Genomic DNA, 6,279 nt, shown 5'->3' with positions numbered 1-6,279 from the left:
CCCTCTGTGTCACTTGCCTCATGTCTAAAAGGGACACTACAGATCTGGGCATGAGTATTATGACAGGGTCAGTGCCTCTCAGCTCACCCTATGATTTGCTGAGGAGCGTGAATAAATATGCTCGTGTTTCCTTTGCACATAGTCTTCTCTCCTTAGACAGGCATTTCCTCTTCATCCCTTCCAAGTACCAATATGGAAGAAGGTTTTCAAAAGAAGGGCTTGGTTTTCCTGCCATATTTTATTCTCTCTGTCTCCCCAGCCCCCACCCTCTCCACTAACCTCTACTGACTGAAAAGGTCTCCATTTAATTGGAAGACTGGCAGTCCCGTAGCCACAGACGATAGGGCTTTCTGTGAGCCTCACTCTGCCTGGCTGTGATCAAGTCTTCCTTGTGGCATCCAGGACTCCACCACAAGTAACTGGTAAAACTGACTTGCCAGTTTCTAGTGGTGTGAACTTAATCCCAAGACTCACTGTTCAGAATCAAATTCTTCTTAAGCTGGATGAGAACTCCAGAATTATACCATGTTAGAAGTTGAAGCAGTCTTAAGGATTTTCCCCTAAGCTCCCTTTTTAGTAGAAGAGGAACCTGAAGTCCAAAGATGCTAAAGCAGGGGACCCCAATCTCCAGGCCATGGACCATACCATTAAGAACCAGGCCACACAGCAGGAGGTAAACGCCAATGTAGCTCTTGAATCATCCTGAAACCATACCCCCCACCCCAACCCCAGTCCCTGGAAAATTGTCTTCCATGAAACCATTCCCTGGTGCCAACAAGGTTGGGGACTGCTGTGTCAAAGGGCTTATCACTTAAAGTCACTCTTTCCTCAACATTCTTCCCACTACTGCAACTCATCTTTAGTTCACCCTAGCCTCACCTTTCAGTATAATTGCTTTTTTAAGTCGTTCTTTTTTCCAAATATTTTATAAAGGAGAGTGTTTTTAAGCTTGGTATATAGAAGATGACCAAAGTGTTTCTTGATCTCTTAAGATGCTATCAGCAAAGTCTTTCCATCTAACTTTCGTTTGTTTTGCTACCACATTTTTAAAACTTTTCCAGCAAATACAGGGGAAAGGGATCTCATCCTATGCATTTTTCCATAGATGTCAAATAAACAAATTTGCCCTCTATGTGGCCTGGTCTCCCTTCCTCTGGTCTAGCCGTCTCTTGCTAAAGTTTACAAATCTGAACTTCTAAGCCCATAAACCATATGCTTACACCCTAAAGTCAAATGAAGGTCAGTCCATTGAAAAACTGACTCTTTGCCTAATGACAAAAAAGTAATAACTTTAAAAGCTTTCTCTTGTATTTTATGCCAAAGTTTAGGTTGATTTATTAGGCTAGTTCCAGCCGGGGCTTCTGGTACTCAAGCACGTCAGAGCAAAACTGGGACAGAGAGCAAGCTAGGGACTCTCATGTGTGAGGGATGTAGAATAAAGTGCAGCAGGTAGGTTTTGGGAGAACTCCCCAATATTGTACTACATAGCTCTCAATATGTGCCCAAAAGCATCCTCAAAAGCACTGGAGAAACTGCCAAGAAGCCAAGCTAAAAATATCCACGGAACAGCGCAATCAAGGAGAAATTGAGAGATGGGTGTGAGCTCTCCATGGAGGGTGTGAGCCTCAGGGCAGGGAAGCCAGGCTGCTGTGCTCATCTCTCACTCTCATTCCAGGGGCCTGAAACCACAAGTCAGTTTGATGGAGTTGGGGAGAAATGAATGCATCTGGTCTTAGACTCCATTTTTTAAAATATCCTTACCCAAGGACATTTTTTCATTGATTTGAGGGAGAGAGAGAGAGAGAGAGAGACATCTATGGGAGAGAGAAACATTGATTGCTTGCCTTCTCATAAGCATCCCTACTGGGGATTGAACCCCCAACTTAGGTATGTGCCCTGATGGGGAATCAAACCCTCAACCTTTTGGTCTATGGGACGACACTCCAACCAAGTGAGTCACACTGACTGGCCAGGGCTAGACTCAGTGTTTATTTTTGAATCAGTCCAGTCCAATAGTGTAGCAAGTATCTAGTGAGCATCTGTCATGTGCCCTCGAATTAAAGTTATAAAAACACACCACCTACTTGGGAAAATTTGCATGAATTTTTGATGGCTCCCCATCTCCTGTAACGGTTTCCTAGTTCTCTGTCTACCCCAGTTTCAGGATCCTAGTTTTTTGTAACACTTACGCATGTGTCCATGACAAATATTTTCTCTAGTCTCCTTTTTCCAGTTATGAACTGTCTGTTCCTAATTATTGGAAACATTTTACTATTGGCACATTCCCTCCATTTCCTCCAGGGCCAAAGGCAATTAAATAATACTCAGCCTCTTGCTCTTTAGGCAGGATGATCCTACTTCCTTAAACCTCATTTCTAAATTTCTTAAGTCTTCCATCAAGGGCCTCTTAGGAGAAGCAAAGGATTCGACAGGAGAGGATGGTGAATAGGGACAGTAAGGCTTTCTTCCTGAGGGTGCACCCAGGATCATGTTGTCACTGTTGATGAAAAACATTCAGAATCACATACTGTGCATATTTTAAAATAAAACTGTTATTTGTGACAAAGACTTGTCTTTGAGTCTTTGAGGAATCAACATCTAAAGACAGATGTCACGATATGGGCAAGCCTCCACAGGACACAAGGAACAAAGTTTTAAAAAGTAACAGGATACATTAAGCATTTATATCATGCATAGATCAAGGTAAGTGTGTTTGTCACCCTGATATGATTTGGTTAATCTGTCCCTGGCTTGTCCCTCAGACAACTCTCTCTAAAATATTTTCAAAGTCTCTATGTCTTCAAGGACAGAGGTACAGATTGATGTAACCTTGCAATTGTACCATCTTGCCTCTGATTTGTGAGGGGTGATGATGTGATGTTGATTTTTAATTTGTGAGAGGTGAATTGAGCTAGAGGTCATCAAGTGACTCATGAAAACTGAGGGCTATTGAACTTTTGAGCAGTTTTTGAAAAATGTAATATACCTTTCTTATTTGCTCATCTCTGACCAAATTGTGTAGTTTTCATTTTGAGAGCTACATGGTAATATCCTATGTACACAGTGTATGTAATCATGACTTAAAAAGTTTACTCTGACACTCAAGTTTACTTTGTGAGCAGGTGGGCTTGGCCTTACCTGGGAACTCTGAAGTGCTTCACATTTCATGGACAGAGAAATGGTAAGGCCATCGGTGGCTGGAACCCAGGGAAGTTGAAGCAGCTCTACTTTCCCCAGAGCCAAGATCCCCTGGTGGCCCCCAGTGACCCATAATCATTAGAGAAGAGGGCAGGAGGACCCATGGGACAGGGCTCTGAGTTTAATCACATCTCTGCCTTCAAAAGCAGAATGTCTCCTACTTTGTTAGACCCTTTAGATGGGTTGCCTTCAACTGAGCAGGGTAGTTATAAAGCCCCAGTAGAAGAGTGACATTCAACCTCCATCTGAATGTTCTGACATCACCTGTGGGTCCCAGATCCCTGAGAGAGACAAGTGATTGTCTCTGGATCCCATATTCTCTTGGGCCTCTTTACTGAGGGTGCTGGTTAGAGCTGGTGCAGCTCCCCTCTGACCACTATGCCCCATCCAGCTCTGGCATTGATGTTTTCCACAGATTCAGCAGAGGTCTATGCCTTGGGCTACCTGGATTTCTGCCACTGCACTCCCTAACCTCACTTCACACAGCCACGCCAACCCTGTGCTCAACCGTGGCAGAAACCACAAACTCAGCAATGCCCCATCTGGGCTGTTTAGGCAGCTGTATCTTTTTTGGGAGTTCTTGTCTGAGGCAGAAACTGGAGAAAACCTCCACTAGAAAATAAAAGCCAGGAGAAGAGAGTTTTTTGTTTGTTTTGTGTATAGAAGGTGTTTAATAAATATCTATTGCATGAATGAACAGGAATGAATGAATGAGTGAGTGAAGGAATGAATATAGGGGAGAGGAGAGAAGGCAGAGATAGGAGCTCCTTGGCACCAAGGAGATACAGAGCAGGAAGTGAACAGATGAAGAAAACATGTCTGCTCCCACCAAGGATCCCAACTCCTTTCCTGATGTTTTGTCCTTCGGGAAACTCCTACAAGTACCAGAGTGGCTTACATGGGAGTTCAACTGAGGAGCAGAGCCCCCCCAAATTCCAGCATGAATGATTGTGCCAAAGAAGCCATAGTGAGAAAACAAGCCATTAGAGAGAGTACTGAAGAGTTAGAGGCATTGAGAGGCATGGGTGTGCTGTGGAGACCTCAGGTCCTTCACTTGAACTTGCCTATCTAACGTGTGCGTTTGTACAGTGGGTTTGGGAAGGAATGAGTTCCAGGGCTCCAGGAAAACAGGGGACTGAGGAAGGAAGGAAGTGCCAAGGAAGGGAAATATAGGGATGTGATGCCTTGGGATGGAATAACCATATATCATCCTTGGCCAAGCATTTATGCTTCTTGGCTTCTTGGTTGAAGAGGATGGTTTAATTGAGTTGTTTATTTTGACCACTGAGAAATACTTTTTTGACCACCTTCTCTGAGACTCATGTTCTCTTCCTCTTGAAAACTAAAAATATGCCCAAATTTCAAATGCCCATGAAACACTAGCCTCTGTATTAAGGAATCCATACACAATTTCTCATTTAATTTTCTCAGCCCTTTTGTCAAGGAGGTCCCAGTTTTCTCCTCTTTACAAACGAGGAAGCTGCATGTCAGAGAATAAACAACTTATTTCTCATCCATCAAACAGGAGCAGAACTAGGATTTGGACTCAGGACCATCTGAGTGCAACTCAAGTGCTTTTCTCACTATAACGTAGGTGCCTGGTTCCATTCCTTCTGGAGCAGTCACATGGCATAGATCCTAAGGAGGTGATGTCCATAGGAAACATGTGGCGGTCTAACTATGACACAGCTAGACTCCAAGATCCTGGAATTAGATACAACTCTGGGTGGAAACAATATTAAAGTTAACATCCATGTTGACATTGAGCATGCTTACCATGAACCACACACTCTTTCTGATAGGACCAGTAATGATGGTACTATTATCTCCAGGTTATAAACAAGGAAACGAAGTGACAGAGGTGTTAAGTAACTTCTAAAGGATGTGCAGACATGAGTGGTAGAATCAGAATTTGAACCCAGGTAGCACTCCTAATCATTTTGCAAGGCTGCCTATAATGCTAGAGGGAAGGTTTTCAGAATTCACATGTAATCTCAGTGGTCCTAGAGCCTCTGAGAGTTTTTAAAGATGGAAATTCTGTGTCTTTATCCCTTGAATAAGGGTAGGTTTGCGATTGCTTTGACTAACAGATTCTGGGGGAAGTGACAGTAGATGATCTCCGAGGCCAGGTCACGAAAAGCAGTGCAGCTTCTGCCATATCCACTTGGCCATTCCCTTTTGAAGCCTTAAGGTCACTATGTTTTGAGGAGGCCTGGACAAGACAGGGAGGTCATAGACAGGTGCTTAATCAGAGACTGTGGCTCCAACTGAGCTCCCTGCCAAGAGCAAGCATTGACTGTCAACAAGCAAGTAGGCCGCATGGACATGCAGCCAAGTCGAGCTTCCAAATGACTGCACCTTCAGTTGACATCTGAATGCAACTGCATGAGGCCCCAAGTGAGAAATGTCCAGTTGACCCACAGAATTCTAAGACAAAGAAAATTGTTGTTTTCAGCTGCCAAGTTGTGCGTAATGTGAAGGCTATTTGTGATAGGTAACCAGAACAGCAACTCAGTCTTCTGGGCTAGTCTTTTTTCCTGCGGCCCTCCTTCCTATAGTACCTCCCTAATGGATGGTCCCAACTTAAAAACAAAACCTCCCAAACTACTAGAGAAAAAAACTTGGGGTTCCCCTGTGTTCCTGTGTTGCCAGACACGTTCACGTGTTAGTTCACTTGATCTTCTTTAAGATCTGTCTGAGCTAGGTAGTAGTTATCCTAGTATGTATTTATGTATGTATTTATGTATGTATTTATTTACTTATTTTTGTTTTTTAAACACTCACCCAAGGATATGTTTGCTTTTGTGTTTATTTATTTACAGGGGAAGGGAGAGAGAAAGAAACATGGATCTGTTGCCTCCCGTATGTGCCCTGACTGGAAACCAAACCCACAACCTTTCAGTTTACAGAGCAGTGCTTCAGCCAACTGGGCACACTTGTCAGAGCATGTTTATTAATGAGAGAGAGAAGAGAGAGAGACAGAGAGAGAGACAGAGAGAGACAGAGAGACAGAGAGAGAGGGAGATTGATTGCCTCCCATATGTGCCCGGACCAGGGATTGAACCTGCAACCTAGATATGA

Source organism: Desmodus rotundus, chromosome 7, assembly GCF_022682495.2.
Source record: "Desmodus rotundus isolate HL8 chromosome 7, HLdesRot8A.1, whole genome shotgun sequence".
Taxonomy (NCBI): domain Eukaryota; kingdom Metazoa; phylum Chordata; class Mammalia; order Chiroptera; family Phyllostomidae; genus Desmodus; species Desmodus rotundus.
Note: the sequence above shows the minus strand (reverse complement) of the source record.